The sequence below is a fragment of the Myxine glutinosa genome, chromosome 13 (assembly GCF_964187855.1).
Source record: "Myxine glutinosa chromosome 13, kmMyxGlut1.1, whole genome shotgun sequence".
Lineage (NCBI taxonomy): Eukaryota > Metazoa > Chordata > Myxini > Myxiniformes > Myxinidae > Myxine > Myxine glutinosa.
This window is the reverse complement of record NC_136273.1, coordinates 72,530,001-72,550,425: the sequence shown is the minus strand read 5'-3', so window position 1 is coordinate 72,550,425 and position 20,425 is coordinate 72,530,001. Positions and strand designations below refer to the sequence as shown.

The 20,425-nt window shown below is 45.6% G+C and overlaps 1 protein-coding gene across 10 annotated transcripts in view; it reads left to right on the top strand.

Annotated features, from left to right (window-relative positions):
• The first annotated feature begins 2,784 nt into the window (after nucleotides 1-2,784).
• NAALADL2 (N-acetylated alpha-linked acidic dipeptidase like 2) overlaps nucleotides 2,785-20,425 on the top strand; it is a 466,559-nt gene continuing 448,918 nt past the window's right edge. For 2 of the 10 annotated variants that reach the window (XM_078767636.1, XM_068134603.2), the window contains exon 1: nucleotides 2,808-2,899. The gene's annotated coding sequence lies outside the window, so the exon portion shown is untranslated. Of the gene's footprint in view, nucleotides 2,900-20,425 lie in introns of all 10 variants that reach the window. The other 8 variants (XM_068134606.2, XM_078767635.1, XM_078767637.1 and 5 more) reach the window with 6 other exon arrangements.

Sequence of the window (20,425 nt, the reverse complement as noted above, 5' to 3'; positions counted from 1 at the left end):
ATCCCAAGCAACGCTTTCCAGCTCAGGTAGTCTCGTTACAAAGTCCTGATTAGTGAGTACAAGACGATTTCGGCTGTGGCTGATATTCCCATGGTATACTGGTTCTCAAAAACTCGATGTGCTAGTGAAAATTGGATATCATATTCGAAATCTACACGTTCATTTTGGTTAGAATCACCTCAAAATATACTAGAACCATAAAAGTCTTAAAATTTTGTTGACCAATTTCTAAAATCCTCAATTATAATTGAGGATTTTAGAAATGTCAAAAAAGTGGTTGACCTTTGGCCTATGTTGACCTTATGACCTATGTTGATCTCAAAAATAGTTGGTGGTTGAATTAAGTTAACTGATATGTAAATCCCATTCAATTTTCAAGTCAATCGGATGAAAATGGAGGATTTTAGGAATTTGAAATGGTTGTTGACCTTTGGCCTATGTTGACCTTTTTGTCTATGCTGAACTCAAAAATAGTTAGTTGTTGAATTCAGACAGCTGATATGTAAATCCCATTCAAATTTCAAGTGAATCGGATGAAAATTGAGGATTTTAGAAATTTGAAATGGTTGTTGACCTTTGGCCTATATTGACCTTTTGGCCTATGCGGAACTCAAAAAAAGTTGGTGGTTGAATTCAATTAACTGATATGAAAGTCCTATTCAAATTTCAAGTCAATCAGACGAAAATTGAGGATTTTAGAAATTTCAAAAAAGTGGCTGACCTTTGACCTCTGTTTACCTTTTGGCCTTTTGGCCTTTTGACCTCAAAAAATATATAAGATTTTGTCGGACCGAGAACTCTACTCTTTGGTGAAGTTTCGTGAAGATTGGTTTAAAATTGTGACCTGTAGGCAAGTATCAGTGAGCCGACAGACAAACACACAAATGAAAAATCACTCAGATAGCGACACTTGGCAAAAGAGAACAAAGTAGAATGGCACTGAGTAGAGCATACTTTTGACCTCACAAATAAATGGTGGTTAAATTCAGTTAGCTGATATGAAAATCCAATTTAAATTTTAAGTCAATTGGATGAAAATTGAGGCTTTTAGAAATTTGAAAAAAGTGGTTGACCTTTGGCTTATTTTGACCTTTTGGCCTATGGTGATCTCAAAAATAGTTGGTGGTTGAATTGAGTTAGCTGATATGTAAATCCCATTCAAATTTCAAGTGAATCGGATGAAAATTAAGGATTTTAGAAATTTGAAATTGTTGTTGACCTTTGGCCGATGTTGACCTTTGACCTATGCTGATCTCAAAAATAGTTGGTGGTTGAATTGAGTTAGCTGATATGTAAATCCCATTCAAATTTCAAGTGAATCGGATGGAAATTAAGGATTTTAGAAATTTGAAATTGTTGTTGACCTTTGGCCTATGTTGACCTTTTGGCCTTATGGTGATTTCAAAAATAGTTGGTGGTTGAATTCAGTTAGCTGAAATGAAAATCCGATTCAAATTTCAAGTCAATCGGATAAAAATTGAGGATTTTAGAAATTTGAAAAAAAGTGGTTGACCTTTGGCCTATGTTCACCTCATGGCCTTGCTGATCTCAAAAATAGTTAGTAGTTGAATTCAGTTAGCCGATATGTAAATCCTATTCAAATTTCTAATCAATCGGATTAAAATAGAGGATTTTAGAAATTTGAAAAAAAGTGGTTGACCTTTGGCCTATGTTGACCTTTTGACCTCAAAAATATGTAGGATTTTGTCGAACCACGATCTCTACCATGTGGTGAATTTCGTGAAGATCGGTTTCAAATTGTGACCTGTAGGCAAGTATAAGTGAGCGGACAGACAAACACACACACACACACACACACACACACACACACACACACACACACACACACACACACACACACACACACACACACACACACACACACACACACACACAAACAAACACAAACCGAAATGATCAACATACTTGTCAATTTTTTTTTTTTTTTTTTGCCAAGTAACAAACAAATGGGTGAAAACATAACCTCCACTCACCTTTTGTGGTGGAGGTAATTGTACTGGATTAATAGATGAAAGTGAATTTGGTCCATCATGTGTGTGTCACACCACATCCTGACACCCCTTCGTACCATTAAATCTTCATCAACAGGCGAGGTAATGCGCAGGTGTGACCGGTTGGTGCAGACGGATGGAAGGTATTTGAGCTGTATCATGCCACACCTTTGAGCTGTATCATCTGTCCTCCTTTCCAGTCCCGACTGCAATCAATACGAACTGTTGGATTTGCGCTTCGCAGGCCTCGCATCACAGATTGCTCCATCTTTCGGATGAGACGTTAAGCCGGGTGTCCTGTGTGCCAGTATTAGATGCTGGAAGTTAAATATCCCACAGTATCCTTCGCAATTACAGTAGGTGAGTTATCTCCGGCATCTTGAAGAAATCACGAATTTCTGCCAAAATAATCTCCAGTCGATCCCACCGACACACCTGGCCAGCCGGTTCGTGAAACGCTTGTGGCAAAAACTTTCTTTTCACAAGAAAATGACAATTGGAGCCGTTGCTATAGTATAAATTAATAGGACAACAGCGAATATAAAAGTACAGTATATGAATCATTAATGAAGCTCATGGTTCCAGAACATAGGCGAAGGTGGAAATTGAGCGGTTAGAATGATTTAGAATGCATTCATCGCTTGAGAAACACACCGAGACGAGGGAAAGGGAAGTGGGAATGAGGAAGAGGGGAAAATAAGAGGAGAGAATGAAACAATCGAACACACGTGACGAGGAATTGGAGAGAAAAAAAAAAGCGGAACCGGTGCAGGAAGTGAACGTGAGGGAAAGGGCGGGAGCGGGAGTGGAGGACGCGGAAGTTTGGGTGCTCGGAGTTGGAGCACTGCGAGGAAGAGCTTTACGGAGGGGAGGAAGACACGAGCACGGTAAGCATGGTATTAAAAGCACTGCAGTCGGCTCGGTTAATACGAGGCATTGTCATGAAGGAATGCACGGGAGGGACTGAGGGAGGGTCGTGGCCCGGGACCATGGGCCGTGGTTTAAATTAAAGGAAGAACGATGTGCGGGACTATTAAAAGCCTATTGAAGGGGAAAGGTGCTCGGTGGTCGATAAATGGTACTTGGTGCTGCGTTTTGGAGGACGCTCGGTGTATATAATAGCGTGTGTGCTCCTTAGTGCGACTTGAGCGGTGTGTGCTCATCATCCTGTTGAGCGCGTTACGGACGAGTGGTCGGAATTTAGTGCCGTTTGGACGAGATGAAATATTAATGCTCCTTTTCGAGTTTTAGGAGGTGTGTTTGCTGGATTGTAGTTGTTGTGCTGTACACACTTGTAAATGTAATAGAAAAGCACCGAATAACAAATCCATGACCTTGGAAAACAAGCAAAAACGAATTCTCCCATCATGATCATTCCTTTCCCACACCAGCTGATAAATTATCCCCCACGTATTTTATTTACGCCACTCGTGCATGACCATTGTGGTGGCGTCGAATGCCCTTCGGAATGTGTTTTTGATGCTGTGCAGTTGTCTGACCAAAGAATGTTTTCATGCCTTGTAAAGGGTTGTTGCTGAGGCCAGATTGGGAGGAGCTTGGTATTGGGAGGAGCTTTGGTATTGCGAGGAGCTTTGGTATTGAGAGGAGCTTTGGTATTGGGAGGAGCTTTGGTATTGAGAGGAGCTTTGGTATTGAGAGGAGCTTTGGTATTGGGAGGAGCTTTGGTATTGGGAGGAGCTTGGTATTGGGAGGAGCTTTGGTATTGGGAGGAGCTTTGGTATTGGGAGGAGCTTTGGTATTGAGAGGAGCTTTGGTATTGAGGAGCTTTGGTATTGGGAGGAGCTTTGGTATTGAGAGGAGCTTTGGTATTGGGAGGAGCTTTGGTATTGGGAGGAGCTTTGGTATTGGGAGGAGCTTTGCTATTGGGAGGAGCTTTGGTATTGAGAGGAGCTTTGGTATTGAGAGGAGCTTTGGTATTGGGAGGAGCTTTGGTATTGGTAGGAGCTTGGTATTGGGAGGAGCTTTGGTATTGGGAGGAGCTTTGGTATTGGGAGGAGCTTTGGTATTGGGAGGAGCTTTGGTATTGAGAGGAGCTTTGGTATTGAATTCCACTGCTTCGCCGATGACATCCAGCTTTTCATCTCCACCAAGTCCATCTCCACCGCCACCCACTCTATCCTGACAAACTGCATCACTGAAATAAAATCCTGGCTTCAAATCAACTTCCTCAAACTTAACTGTGATAAATCTGAAATAATCATCATTGGCCCAAAAACGCTCACCAAGTCCACCCATAACTTTGCCCTCAACATCGACGGTATCCCAGTATCCACCTCCCCTCACATCCGGAATCTTGGCATCATCTTTGACCAAACCCTCTCCTTCGACAAATACACTAAACAGATCACAAAGACAGCCTCTTTCACCTGAAAAACATCGCCCGTCTCCGTCCATCCCTCTCCTCCGTGGCTGCAGAAACCCTCATCCACGCCTTCATCACTTCCCGTCTGGACTACTGCAATAGCCTCCTCTATGGTTCACCCTCAACAATCACCAATAAACTCCAATACATTCAGAACTCCGCTGCCCGTCTACTCACCCATTCCCGGACCCGTGACCACATCACCCCCGTCCTTTACAAGCTTCACTGGCTCCCCATCTCCCAGAGAATCCAGTACAAAATCCTCCTCTTGACCTACAAAGCCCTCCATAACCTGGCCCCATCCTACCTGGCTGACCTCCTCTCCAGACACACTCCCACCCGCAACCTCCGCTCTGCTGGTACCAACCTCCTGACCCCCCCCCATCCGGACCAAATTTAGATCCTGGGGGGACAGGGCCTTCTCCATCGCTGCTCCCACCCTCTGGAACCCACTACCTCACACCATCAGAGACTCCTCCTCACTCACCACATTCAAAACATCACTCAAGACCCACCTGTTCAACACTGCATTCAACATTTAACCCACAGCATCTAACCCCTGACTATCTCCTCTCCTTCTCCCTCCTTCTTCTTTTTTTGCAATTGTTTTTATGTTTTGCTATGCATTATGTTTTGCACTCTGTCAAAGCGTCTTTGGGCTTCCTGAAAAGCGCTATATAAAATAAATGCATTATTATTATTATTGAGAGAAGCTTTGGTATTGGGAGGAGCTTTGGTATTGAGAGGAGCTTTGGTATTGAGAGGAGCTTTGGTATTGGGAGGAGCTTTGGTATTGGGAGGAGCTTTGGTATTGGGAGGAGCTTTGGTATTGGGAGGAGCTTTGGTATTGGGAGGAGCTTTGGTATTGAGAGGAGCTTTGGTATTGGGAGGAGCTTTGGTATTGAGAGGAGCTTTGGTATTGAGAGGAGCTTTGGTATTGGGAGGAGCTTTGGTATTGGGAGGAGCTTTGGTATTGAGAGGAGCTTTGGTATTGGGAGGAGCTTTGGTATTGAGAGGAGCTTTGGTATTGAGAGGAGCTTTGGTATTGGGAGGAGCTTTGGTATTGGGAGGAGCTTTGGTATTGAGAGGAGCTTTGGTATTGAGAGGAGCTTTGGTATTGGGAGGAGCTTTGGTATTGAGAGGAGCTTTGGTATTGGGAGGAGCTTTGGTATTGAGAGGAGCTTTGGTATTGAGAGGAGCTTTGGTATTGGGAGGAGCTTTGGTATTGGGAGGAGCTTGGTATTGGGAGGAGCTTTGGTATTGGGAGGAGCTTTGGTATTGGGAGGAGCTTTGGTATTGGGAGGAGCTTTGGTATTGAGAGGAGCTTTGGTATTGGGAGGAGCTTTGGTATTGAGAGGAGCTTTGGTATTGGGAGGAGCTTTGGTATTGAGAGGAGCTTTGGTATTGAGAGGAGCTTTGGTATTGGGAGGAGCTTTGGTATTGGGAGGAGCTTTGATATTGGGAGGAGCTTTGGTATTGGGAGGAGCTTTGGTATTGGGAGGAGCTTTGGTATTGGGAGGAGCTTTGGTATTGGGAGGAGCTTTGGTATTGGGAGGAGCTTTGGTATTGGGAGGAGCTTTGGTATTGGGAGGAGCTTTGGTATTGGGAGGAGCTTTGGCTTTGGGAGGAGCTTCGGTATTGGGAGGAGCTTTGGTATTGGGAGGAGCTTTGGTTTTGGGAGGAGCTTTGGTATTGAGAGGAGCTTTGGTATTGAGAGGAGCTTTGGTATTGAGAGGAGCTTAGGTATTGGGACAGACTAGGCGTCTGAACAAATCTAATCGGGGGGGAATTATGGTAACCGCCGGGGGGGGGGGGGGGGGTGCACAAACTGCCGTTCGAGAACTCAATCTATGATGGAAATGCTTGATAATAAGAGTCTGCAGTCAACAATCAACACACCAACCCAGTTCGAATTGAAAAACATGCTGCAAAGTCTCTCTCTTACACACACACACACACACACACACACACACACACACACACACACACACACACACACACACACACACACACACACACACACACACACACACACACACACACACACCACAAAATATAGCCTACGTGCAAGCCACGTCTTTCTCTCTGTGTCGCTCTCTCCCTCTCTCACACACACTGCACTGTGCACGTCATTAGAACATCATTTGAAATAGACTGTATACTCCACTCTTAAAAAGCAGACAGACCCAAAAATCATTCAACATTTGGCGTAATAATCATGAAAACCAAGGCTGGCAAAGTTTGGCACCAAAGGCTTGACCTGGGGGTGGGGGGGGGGGGGGGGGGGGACGGGGACGACGATAACTCATTTGGGGGGGGGGCATTGCCCGCGAATGCCCCCCCATGACGCCGACCCTGTATTGGGAGGAGCTTGGTATTGGGAGGAGCTTGGTATTGGGAGGGGACTTGGTATTGGGAGGGGCTTGGTATTGGGAGGGGCTTGGTATTGGGAGGGGCTTGGTATTGGGAGGAGCTTGGTATTGGGAGGAGCTTGGTATTGGGAGGAGCTTGGTATTGTGAGGAGCTTGGTATTGTGAGGAGCTTGGTATTGAAGAAACCAGATTGGGAGGAGCTTTGGTATTGGGAGGAGCTTGGGTATTGTGGAGGCCAGATTGGGAGGAGCTTGGTATTGAAGAGGCCAGATTGGGAGGAGCTTGGGTATTGAAGAGGCCAGATTGGGAGGAACTTGGGTATTGAAGAGGCCAGATTGGGAGGAGCTTGGGTATTGAAGAGGCCAGATTGGGAGGAGCTTGGGTATTGAAGTGGCCAGATTGGGAGGAGCTTGGGTATTGTCAAGGCCAGATTGGGTGGAGCTTGGTATTGGAAGGAGCTTGGTATTGGAAGGAGCTTGGTATTGAAGAAGGCAGGTTGGGAGGAGCTTGGGTATTGTAGAGGCCAGATTGGGAGGAGCTTCGGTATTGAAGAGGCCAGATTGGGAGGAGCTTCGGTATTGAAGAGGCCAGATTGGGAGGAGCTTGGGTATTGTCAAGGCCAGATTGGGTGGAGCTTGGTATTGGAAGGAGCTTGGTATTGGAAGGAGCTTGGTATTGAAGAAGGCAGGTTGGGAGAAGCTTGGATATTGGGAGAAGCTTGGCTATGGGGAGAAGCTTGGATATTGGGAGGGGCTTGTTATTGGGAGGGGCTTGTTATTGGGAGGGCTTGTTATTGGGAGGGGCTTGTTATTGGGAGGGGCTTGTTATTGGGAGGGGCTTGTTATTGGGAGGGGCTTGTTATTGGGAGGGGCTTGTTATTGGGAAGGGCTTGGTATTGGGAGGGGCTTGGTATTGGGAGGGGCTTGGTATTGGGAGGGGCTTGGTATTGGGAGGGGCTTGGTATTGGGAGGGGCTTGGTATTGGGAGGAGCCTGGTATTGGGAGGAGCCTGGTATTGGGAGGAGCCTGGTTTTGGGAGGAGCCTGGTTTTGGGAGGAGCCTGGTTTTGGGAGGAGCCTGGTTTTGGGAGGAGCCTGGTATTGGGAGGGGCTTTGGTATTGGGAGGGGCTTTGGTATTGGGAGGGGCTTTGGTATTGGGAGGGGCTTTGGTATTGGGAGGGGCTTTGGTATTGGGAGGGGCTTTGGTATTGGGAGGGGCTTTGGTATTGGGAGGGGCTTTGGTATTGGGAGGGGCTTTGGTATTGGGAGGGGCTTTGGTATTGGGAGGGGCTTTGGTTTTGGGAGGGGCTTTGGTATTGGGAGGGGCTTCATTATTGGGAGGAGCTTGGTTGTTGAAGAGGCCTGATTGGGAGGAGCTTGGTTTTTGAGCTTGCGTATGGAAGAGGCTAGATTGGGAGGAGCGTGTTATTGAAGACGTCAGATTGGGAGGAGCTTGGGTATTGAAGAGGCCAGATTGGGAGGAGCTTGGGGATTGAAGAGGCCAGATTGGGAGGAGCTTGGGGATTGAAGAGGCCAGATTGGGAGGAGCTTGGGGATTGAAGAGGCCAGATTGGGAGGAGCTTGGGGATTGAAGAGGCCAGATTGGGAGGAGCTTGGGGATTGAAGAGGCCAGATTGGGAGGAGCTTGGGGATTGAAGAGGCCAGATTGGGAGGAGCTTGGGGATTGAAGAGGCCAGATTGGGAGGAGCTTGGTTTTTGAGCTTGGGTATGGAAGAGGCTAGATTGGGAAGAGCTTGTTATTGAAGAGGCCAGATTGGAAGGAGCTTGGTTATTGAAGACGCCACGTTGGGAGGAGCTTGGGGATTGAAGAGGCCAGATTGGGAAGAGCTTGGGTATTGAAGAGGCCAGATTGGGAGGAGCTTGGGTATTGGGAGGAGCTTAGGTATTTGGAGGAGCTTGGGTATTGGGAGGAGCTTGGGTATTGGTCGGAGCTTGGGTATTGGTCGGAGCTTGCGTATTGGTCGGAGCTTGCGTATTGGTCGGAGCTTGCGTATTGGTCGGAGCTTGGGTATTGGTCGGAGCTTGGGTATTGGTCGGAGCTTGGGTATTGGTCGGAGCTTGGGTATTGGTCGGAGCTTGGGTATTGGTCGGAGCTTGGGTATTGGTCGGAGCTTGGGTATTGGTCGGAGCTTGGATATTGGGAGAAGCTTGGCTATGGGGAGAAGCTTGGATATTGGGAGAAGCTTGGATATTGGGAGGGGCTTGGTATTGGGAGGGGCTTGGTATTGGGAGGGGCTTGGTATTGGGAGGGGCTTGGTATTGGGAGGGGCTTGGTATTGGGAGGGGCTTGTTATTGGGAGGGGCTTGGTATTGGGAGGGGCTTGGTATTGGGAGGGGCTTGTTATTGGGAGGGGCTTGGTATTGGGAGGGGCTTGGTATTGGGAGGAGCCTGGTGTTGGGAGGAGCCTGGTATTGGGAGGAGCCTGGTATTGGGAGGAGCCTGGTATTGGGAGGAGCCTGGTATTGGGAGGACCCTGGTATTGGGAGGAGCCTGGTGTTGGGAGGAGCTTGGGTATTGAAGAGGCTAGATTTGGAGGAGCTTGGGTGTTGAAGAGGCCAGATTGGGAGGAGCTTGGGTGTTGAAGAGGCCAGATTGGGAGGAGCTTGGAGTGAATAGAGACCAGATTGGGAGGAGCTTGGAATGAATAAAGAGGCTAGATTGGGAGGAGCTTGGATTGAATAGAGACCAGATTGGGAGGAGCTTGGAATGAATAAAAAGGCTAGATTGGGAGGAGCTTCACGGATGAATAAGATGGGGATTGAAGACCCTGATGTTTGAAGTTAACGCAGCATGGTTGACATCACAAAGATAAAATGCACGCTCATGCAGGGAAATTCAGGATGAAAGAGGTTGCTGAATGACAAGTATAGTTTCTGATCAAGAAACTGTAGATATATTTGCACATTCAACGAACTTGTGGGTATCCATTTTTAACAACCTTGGTTCATTGAGTAATTACTGTACAAGATATTTGTGCGGTTTGGTCGGCATACATGAGTTAGCTGTTTGGTCGAGTGGTTAAATTCCCATGGCTGTCCTCGCCAAACCAACCAGCACTTGGCGAGCGTTGCGAGTACGCCAAATACCCTTCAGCACATGTTCAGAGAGGCTTCCATCCTGCCGTTGACTAAAGTAGGCTGAAAGGAAAGGAAAAGAGGATGTAGACTTTTATTATACTGTACTTGTTTATACCTGCTGCAGGGTACCTGCTGGATTGACTTCTTCTTCTTTAATGGTTACCAATATCCCACCTTTCTTGTGGGATTTGCTGGGGGAAACTTTGCCAGAGCTTATTACATCAGGCCTGATCACCTTGTGAAGATCACCTTGTGCTCTTGGCGAAGATCACCTTGTGAAGATCACCTTGTGCTCTTGGCGAAGATCACCTTGTGAAGAGCACCTTGTGCTCTTGGCGAAGATCACCTTGTGAAGATCACCTTGTGCTCTTGGCGAAGATCACCTTGTGCTCTTGGCGAAGATCACCTTGTGAAGATCACCTTGTGCTCTTGGCGAAGATCACCTTGTGAAGATCACCTTGTGCTCTTGGCGAAGATCACCTTGTGAAGATCACCTTGTGCTCTTGGCGAAGATCACCTTGTGCTCTTGGCGAAGATCACCTTGTGAAGATCACCTTGTGCTCTTGGCGAAGATCACCTTGTGAAGATCACCTTGTGCTCTTGGCGAAGATCACCTTGTGAAGATCACCTTGTGCTCTTGGCGAAGATCACCTTGTGCTCTTGGCGAAGATCACCTTGTGAAGATCACCTTGTGCTCTTGGCGAAGATCACCTTGTGCTCTTGGCGAAGATCACCTTGTGAAGATCACCTTGTGCTCTTGGCGAAGATCACCTTGTGAAGATCACCTTGTGCTCTTGGCGAAGATCACCTTGTGAAGATCACCTTGTGCTCTTGGCGAAGATCACCTTGTGCTCTTGGCGAAGATCACCTTGTGAAGATCACCTTGTGCTCTTGGCGAAGATCACCTTGTGCTCTTGGCGAAGATCACCTTGTGAAGATCACCTTGTGCTCTTGGCGAAGATCACCTTGTGAAGATCACCTTGTGCTCTTGGCGAAGATCACCTTGTGCTCTTGGCGAAGATCACCTTGTGATCTTTTGACCTCCACCAACGAATGCTGGCAGACAGGCTAGATTGGACTATCGATCAATTAATAGTACCTTAACTTGTAGGACAATGAAAGTTTGGTGATGGCCTATGAGATTGAAGGCCCTTCATCAATATGGTTTACGTGGACATTGTTTGACCCTCCTGGTTGCTCCGAACATCCCGTTTGTCCTGTAAAAAAAAAGTGGATTTCGGGTTTGCCTTCGTCGTTCGTAATTGTATATTTCATGCTGACACGGGTGCTCTAAGGTCTACACTCCACAGGATGCTATCCATATGCCAATATTTTCCAGGAGGTATGTTGTGGTGCTGGTGGGATGGAATACTGCGTCTCGATTTACAAACCTGCCTGGGGCTTGGTGGCGGCGCTCTGCGTCCTGAAGACTTTACGTTTCCTTCCTCTTCACTCTTTTAAGCCTCTATATGGTATTCCTCTGCATTCCTTGCTATGAGTTTACAGGGTGTGGCGGGTATGCCAATACTTTCCACCGATACAGGTGGAGCGGAATGCTTTCCAGCCGTATATTGGCGGTGATGTCCATGTACAACCAGCGAACGTGCACACAGGTTGCTCGTCCACAGGCATTTGATCTTTACCTTTTTTCCCTCCGTTGACGAAGTCGCCGGAGGCATTATGTTTTCAGGTTGTCCGTCCGTCTGTCCTTCCGTCCGTCTGTCCTTCCGTCCGTCCGTGATAGGTTTTCGTTGCCGCGATAATTTGAGAACGGCTGAAGGGATCTTAGTCAAACTTGGTGCCGGTATGTACAATGAGGTAAAGGTGAACTGATTAGAATTTAAGGTCAAGAGGTCAAAGGTCAAAGTCTGTAATATGTCTATAACCTGAGAACGGCTGAAGTGATCTAATTCAAACTTGGTACAGGTTTGTATAATATTGTAAAGATTAACTGATTAGATTTTGAGATCCCAAGGTCAAAGGTCAGAGGTCATGTTAAGTAAAAATTATGTTGCTGCGTCAACTCGTGAACCAGTGATTGCATTCAGACCAAACTTGGTACATTTATGTAGAATGATATAAAGATGAACTGATTAGAATTTAAGGTCAAGAGGTCAAAGGTCAAAGTCTGTAATATGTCTATAAGTTGAGAACGGCTGAAGTGATCTTATTCAAACTTGGTACAGGTACGTGTATAATATTGTAAAGATTAACTGATTCGATTTTGGGATCCCAAGGTCAAAGGCCAAAGGTCAGAGGTCATGTTAGGTAAAAATATGATAACTTGTGAATAGCTGAAGGGATTTAAATTAGAACTTGGTACAGGTATGTATAATTATGTACGGATTAAATGATTCGATTTTGGGATCCCAAGGTCAAAGGCCAAAGGTCAGAGGTCATGTCAGGTAAAAATGTAATAACTTGTGAACAGCTGAATGGATTTCAATTAGAACTTGGTACAGGTATGTATAATGATGTAAACATGAACTGATTACCTTTTGGAGTCGAGAGGTCAGAGGTCATGTCAGGGAGAAATGTGCTTACCTGCGAACATCTGAATGGATTTATATCAAACTTTGTACAAGTATTGTAATTATGTAACAATGTGGTCGGAGGCATATCCGTCGACGTCATGATGTCGAAGAGTGCCGTTCTAGTTTTTTAATGTCCTTTGGTTGCTCACAAAACAGGTGGCAGGTGTCATGCATATTCTCTTGACATTCAGCCTGACATTTTTGTTCTATCTCGCATCGTTAAAATCCAATACAGTATCTCGATTCACTTGCTCAAGGTGTGTGTACGCGTGCATTTGCGTTCGGCATCAAAGGTTGCCTCGTGCTGTTCCATCTTGATCTCTAAAGGTAACCTTGAGTTGTAAGAACATGAAGATCCCTATTGAAAAGTATGATGTGTACAGGAGGCCGAGATTGAGGGTCATCTGATAGCAGGCTGACAGAGGTCAGAAGGTCTATGCAGCAACGGTGGGATGGTGAAGAACAGATAAGGGAAAGAAGATGTATAAGCAGGTCACAAAAATTGCAGGTAGATGAAGGGTAGGCCTACGTGTTTTCAGAGAAAAACGTTGTAATTTCTCCTTCCATGAGTCTTGATCTCTGTTGGAAAAAAAGATGAAAAAGTAAAGTGAAATTTTCAAGGTATGTGTGTCACCTCTAATTTTGCTATTTGCAGGATGTGACATTCAGGCCTGTTCCTACTTTGTTCAAGCGCAGGAGAAGGGTCAAATCCATAGTTATTTATAATGACCTTCCGGAACAACGAAAGGGAGCTAGTGGACCTGTCGCATCAACTGACCAGGTGGGGCAGGTAGATTGTCCCACCTGAAAGCCCGTTAAATAGTCAGCTGAGTTTTTACCTTCAGTGCAGGTGTGGCAGTTCTGCTGAAACGAATGCGACTTGTGGAAGCTCACAATCAAAATCCTAAATCCTGTTTCCTTCAGCCGGATTTGTACCCACAACTTCCGGGATGCCAGCACAGTGTCCTCACAGACGAGCCACTGCTGTATTGAAGAGGAGCAGTTTCTTCTCGTTTGAAAACGAATTGACCAAATGTCCTGCGGAACGTGACCTTCGATCTAAAGAGACCAAAAGTTTTGCTTCTCCTTTTATTCAGGGTGGGGAGGGAATCATGGTCTGTGTTCAGCTTGGTCTCATTTTCAAGTCCAATTTGTTGGACTCTTGTTGTGCAATGAAATGTAATTTAATTGGACAAAGCACGTTTCCACTTGGAAAAGCAAACAGGAGATGCTCATGTCGGTCAGATGATGTATTCACTTGCTGTTGCTTTGAGACTTCAAGTGGGTTATACCGTCAGGTTTCAAAATATAAGTATTGAATGTCCCAGTTTACGTCTTGTCTACCGGCATTAGTTGGTGGACGTTAGATATCCCAGGGTGTCTTTCGTGAAGAGTAGGCGAGCTGTTGCCAGCACCATGGCCAAGTTGCAGGATACCGGAATGACGGTTTATAGCTCGGTCGGGATTCGAACCCAGGCTCGGCAGCTTCGAGGTGAGTGTGCGTACCTCGAGGGAGTCTAGGCCATCCAGCCAGCCCAGGTCTCATGGTTACTTGAGAGTTGCAATCCACGAGGTTTCTGCATATCCCGCTGGATTGTGAGTTGGACATGTGGTCGTGACGGGCCATGGCATGTTGGAGATGTTTTGATCGTGCTCTCTGTGAAGTCTGCGTTGGCATGACTGGGGAGGGGAGTTGATGACTTGGGCTTTGTGAGGGGAGGAGAGGGGGAGTTTTAAGACGTGTTTAACATTGCGCGGATGTTCCGTGGGTCCCTACTTGTGGATAATATTGTTGGAATCCGAGGTGAGCAGCGGATGGTTTTGCTGTCTTTGGGAACCAAGTGTCAGCAGGGAGCGCTGAATCTCGGAGCACACCCACTTTCGGCGAGCCACATTGTCTTCCTCACTATCACCCTGCTTTGAGCCTGGTGTTGGCTTCGCGGTTAGGGTGCCGGCTTGGGATCCTAGGATCCTGAGTTTGAATCCCGGTCGATCGTTGAATTAACGCGAGGGGGGGTTCACTCGGACTGTCATCCGTCCGAGGTCGGCAAAATTGAGTACCAGCTCTCGCCGGTAGTTGGGGCACTGCATCAGCAGCATAAACTCGCTTCCAGAGAAATGATGCAAACCAGCAGCCACAGGCTGCATATGAAAACAACAACAACAACAACAACAACAACCCTGCTGTTTACGAGAGTAACTTTCTCAATCACCTCAGCAGGTCACATCCCAAGTAATTTTCCTCATTTGGAGGCACAGATGCCCGACATGGAACAGTAGAAAGTCTTTCTGCATCTGCACCACCGGTAAACTTCAATCCCATTTACCTTCTCCCTGAGCTGATCCTGCCCAAGCTGGAGAGCATTGTTGGAGAACAGATCGGACAGAAGCAGCGGTGGAACAAAAAAAAAACTTTGGAATCCGTGTGTGATCTTCCTCCGCTATCCCTACCTCAGGATTGTGGGCGTTTTGTCGATTGACGTACTCCTCGTACCATATCCCGACTGCTTTCCCTCTCCCTTGCTCTTGTATGCACAGTGCTTCGTGTCTTCCTCGGATCAGCATCTGAAAAATCCTCCTTTGATACTCCAGCCTCTCATTCCAGGTTTCCCATGGGAAGATGCTTAGGCCTCATTTGACTTGTTGAATGAATACGGCCCAATGCCTTTTGACTCGTCACAAACAAAGCAAAACGATGAATGTGTTATTTGTTCTCTCTATAAAAAGTACACCGACTGATGTCTTTGTCCTACCTACACCAGCTCTTCCACCAGCATTAGATCACTGGAGGAGGACTTGTCATGTGCAGGTATGCGGACGTACACGGATACCTAGACATACGAAAAGGCTCCATTTATGCTCCCGTTTCTAATTAGTATTTCTTTCTAGTTTTGAGTACATCAAACCCCACTTTTGTATTTGTTTCCTAATTGTACTCTGTCGGGGGTACTTTTCGATGTTTCTTTCATTTTTCACTCGACTGGGCTTTAGTCCAGTGAGCTTATGCGATTGAGCAGTCTGTAGGTAAGTCAGGAGTGAGTCTGTAAACACTTCAGTCATTATCGCTTGAACCACACACACGATTTTGATGAAACTTGGTCACAAGGTGCATATCTGATGCCTAACGAAGTTGTATTGACAGCATCAAAATCTGCGCTCATTAAGGGGTCTAGGGGGGGGGGCGGAAGGGTTTCTGACCCCCCCCAAAATAGATATTTCCTCTCTTCTCCAAAACTACACACAGGATTTGGATGAAACTTGGCCACAAGCTTTATATCTGATGCATAACGAAGTTGTAGTGACCACATCAAAATCTGCGCTCATTGAAAGGTTTATATGGGGGGTGGTGGGTTTGTGGGTCTGAGGTCGTTTGTGGAGGGTTTGAGTGACTTGCTGCTGATCCAGTTGAGCTTCCGGACCCATTGTCCCATTGTCCTATTTTCCTTTTTACGAACTCTATCATTAAACGAGGTGCTTGGTACAGGGTTCTGGAATTGCATTAGTCACTTAAATAAATAATGTATGGACTTGGGTACTGGATGGAGTGCCATGTCAACCCACTCAGTTTATGGCACATGATCGACATTAAATAATCACTGACCTAATTTTGTCTCCATCAATGTGAATGTAATGGTTCCAAGGTTGTTTTGAGGTCGATTTGACCCTTGGTTAAGAATACACGTCCGCTTCAAAAATTTCCTTTGTAGGTAACAACATAATTGGTGTGCAAAGCTTGAGATGGAGTTAACTAGGACTGTAGGGTCATTGTGGTTGTTTACCCTTCTTGAGAGACTTGTGCAATTTTATCTTGATTAATAATCCTGCTTGAATTACTTCTTCTTTTTCTTATCTTTGTTCCACAGGGAGATGTAAGGGAGTATCTAGAGGCCTGGATGTGCCAAATGAGAGTTTCTCATCGTTTTGGCTTTTCATGTAAGACTAGAACGGCACTCGGTGGAGAGCATACCTCCGCCAGGCTGAACAGTTTACGTTTTGTATCCCAATTATAGGCCGGATCTGGATTCGGACCTGAACCAAAATCTAATCGGCTTGTTTTTGTCACCTAACCAACTTATCCACCAAGTTTATTCATAACTCGTCCATAACTTTTTGAGATATCGTTTTAGGCCCTATTTCTCAATGGGTGAATAATCACTTAAACTATTAAAGGGCCACAGAGACAGAAAAAAAATCATGCTTGGTTTAATTAATATCTACTGCATGGCCAAAAGTATGCGGACACCCCTTATAATTAGTGGATTCAGCTATTTCAGCCACACCCATTGCTGACAGGTATATATAATCAAGCACGCAGCCATGTAATCTCCATAGACAAACATTGGCAGTAGAATGCGCTGTACTGAAGAGCTCAGTGACTTTCAACGTGGCACCGTCATCGGATGCCACCTTTTCAACAAGTCAGTTCGTCAAATTTCTGCCCTGCCATGCTAGAGCTGTCCCGGTCAACTGTAAGTGCTGTTATTGTGAAGTGGAAACGTCTAGGAGCAACAACAGCTCAGCCGCGAAGTGGTAGGCCACACAAGCTCACAGAACTGGACCGCCGAGTGCTGAAGCACGTGGCGCGGGGTGGGGGGGGGGACCAAGTCCATATTAATGCCCGTCCATGATTTTGGAATGAGTTGTTTGACGAGCACATACGGGTTTGATGTTCGGATGTCCACATACTTTTGGCCATGTAGTGTATATGGCTTCACTTAACACTGAATTTTTTTTTTTAAATAAGTATCTTTGAAGTACGATATTAACGTTTGTTGGTGTCATTTTATGCTCGATTGGCCCTGCTCAATTTTTGGTGTCTCAAAAAATGATTGCCCACCAGACCCGCTACATCATCTCGAGGTTATTTTTGCTCCAGGTAGTTTTTATGATTTTGACTATCAGAGGATTCTTGATTAGAAAAATCTTCATCAACTTCACTTCCCAATGAGTCTGAAGCGAGTTGTGCGGCCATTATCTATTGCGTGCTGAGACAATCTTTCCCTTGATTACGTCACGCAGATAACGTCATGACCACCACGGTTTTCTGGAATTTTTAGGGGCGGTACCTGACGGGTTTGCTTTTTTAAAAACTGGAACACCTCAAAAATTATTGGAATTAAAAATGGTCCTTAAATTTTTTTGGGATCTGGATCTTCACCAAAATGTATTCATTTTGTCCTTGTCACACACCCAAATTGTCCACCACATTTCGTGCAAATCCATCCACAACATTTTCAGATATCCTGCTCACAGAAAGACAGACAGACAGACAGATGGGTGAAAACATAACCTCAGTCCACCTTGGAGGTCAATATTTATATATATACAGACTTGGCATTTAATATGGAATATTTTTTTTCTGGGGGTGAACTTACTTTTCAAGATGTCTTAGAACCAAAAGTTCATTGGAATTATGTTGAAATTATTCTAGATTTTGTTAATGTGACCTTTAAAAGAAACAAAAACCACATTTGACATTTCGAAACAAATAAATTGATCCTTGAAAGTGATGTAAACTGATATCGAACTCAATTCATGGACAGTACTGTGTTAAACTTCTGTACGTTTTCCAGAAGTATCTCTTTATTTTGCACATTAGCCCAATTTTTTTTTAACAAAAACAAAAGTTAAATTACGACTGGGATTACGGACAGTAAAATTACAGTTCAGTACTTAGTGTAACCCCCACGAGCATTCAGGAGAGCACGTACACGTTGAGGCATGCTGTTCATGAGATTTGCCAAGGTTTGGACAGGAATCGCTTGCCATACAGTGACAATAGCCTGCTGCAATTCATGCACAGAGGTCGGCTGCTGGTCCAAGTGGTCGATTTGACGTGTTAATTCTGCCCACAAGTTCTCTATCGGATTCATATCCGGGGACATGGCAGGCCACTCCATATGCTCTACACCACGGTCAGCAAGAAAGTGTTGGATCATGCGAGCACGATGAGGCCATGCATTGTCATCTTGGAAGACAAAGTTTCCTCGAAAGGCTGCACGAGCAAATGGAAGCAATGTTTCTTCCAGAATGGCCCTGTACTTGAACTGGTTCAGGTTTTCATTCAGAACAACCAGGTCAGTTTTGCCCCCTGCATGAAAAGCAGCCCAAACGGTCACCCCACCACCTCCAGCTTGGACTCTTGGCACTATACAATCTTTGTTGGAGGCTTCATGCACTTGTCTGCGCACTCGGACACGGCCATCTTGACGATAGACCAGAAATCTAGACTCGTCACTGAAGATCACGTGATTCCAGTGTCCTGGCTGCCATTGACGGTGCTCTCTGGCCCACTGCAATCGGCGCTGGCGGTGTTGTCTGGTCAGGCGTGGCTTTCTCAGGGGACGCCTGGCACGATAGCCTGCTTGAACCAGCCGTTGGTTGAATAGCCTTCTGGATACAGGCACATTTGCCAGTTGCTGCCACTCAGCCCCAAGCCGATTAGCTGACTTGGTACGGCCATTGCGGACTAACCGGTGCAGCTGGCGATCATCCCTCCTTGTGGTTCTGCGGGGACGTCCTGGCCTCGGTATTGGAGTAGGGACACCCCTCTGAGCATTTCGTTTCAGGATCTTTGACACCTGACCTTGAGTGATGCCATACTGCCGAGCAATAGCATGCTGTTTCATGCCATAATTTCATAAAGCCACCACTCCATGACAAACAGCATTGTCGAGTTGATGGACCATCTCCAGAGGAAGCGGCAATAACCTTTGGAGATGTGCAGCAGTTGTTTTCCACTAATACAGAACGCAACAACCCTTGTATACCCGACTGTGAAGCCAATCATCAAATGCACCTGTCCGTACATTTTGCCACGCCACCTGTGATATAATCCTGTTGTTGACTTCTTGCTGCGACAGACAATCAGTGACATGGTTCTTTTAACAAATAAATCACCAAAGTGTAAAATAAACTCACCAGATTGACATACTGAGTTAAGAACGTAAACCCGTCAAGAAAAAAAAAAAATTCCATATTAAATGCCAAGTCTGTATATATTGGATTTGTAAGTGTTCCATTCTATTTCCTGAAAGCACAAGAAAAATTGTTAAAATTGCGTTTGCATTTTACAGCAAGAGGTAATAATTAAAATTTGTTCTCCGGCGACGGGTACGTAGCTTTTATTTAGCTTATTGGGGACCTGTGATCGCAGCCTGTGCAAGGGTATTAGATGCCCTAGGGCCGAGACGAAATTTCAGCTTTGCGGCCACCCCAACCCTCCACAATAAAATTTCGAAAATGCATATTGTGCATTGGCATTAGTATGAATAAAACTTGTACATTTATAATTACAGATTTGTTTTACATGAAGAAGGAGAATATGATAAATATGATGCATGAAGAAGGAGAAATGTACATCACGATGTGCAATATGGATCACGTGATGTAATATCGTTCGGGCAACGTTCGGTATCGTAATATGTGTTCGGGCAACAAAGTTTATCTTTAGAATTTCACTTTTCATGCTTCGTGTTAACCGAATGTGTAAAAATAATTGTGCAATTTAATGTTCTATTGACGAGGTGGAGGCCCAGCAAGTATTTGTTGTATCATTTGGTGACGGTTGGAAGTTTTGATCAACTTTAGCTTTGAAAAGCCTCGCTCGCCATTGGCCACAGAAACGAGGGGCCAGGAGGTTATGGAGAGTAATAAATGTGTTGGGAACATTATCTGTGAGCTCATTTTTGCAAACAAAGTTCATGACGTCCTGTGGTCGCGGCAACTTTGGAACTTAATTGCTCACAATTCGCTGAACAAATCTGAGGCATCTGAGGCTGAACAAATGGGAGAGATATAAAACACATGGACACTGCTAGAACTTCCAGGAAAGAAGTCGGTATTTCAAAAAAAAGTGGATCTGAGGGTGAATTAACGGGGGTAGAAGAGATCAAGGTTTTGGATGGGGGAAGATAAGAGATGGTGGTGAACAGCTGTTTTGAAGACCTGGAGGGAGGAGTGGGATTGAAGAGAGTGAGGGAGTTTGTTCCAGAGGCGGGAGAAAAGAGGAGTGAAGGTGAGCAGA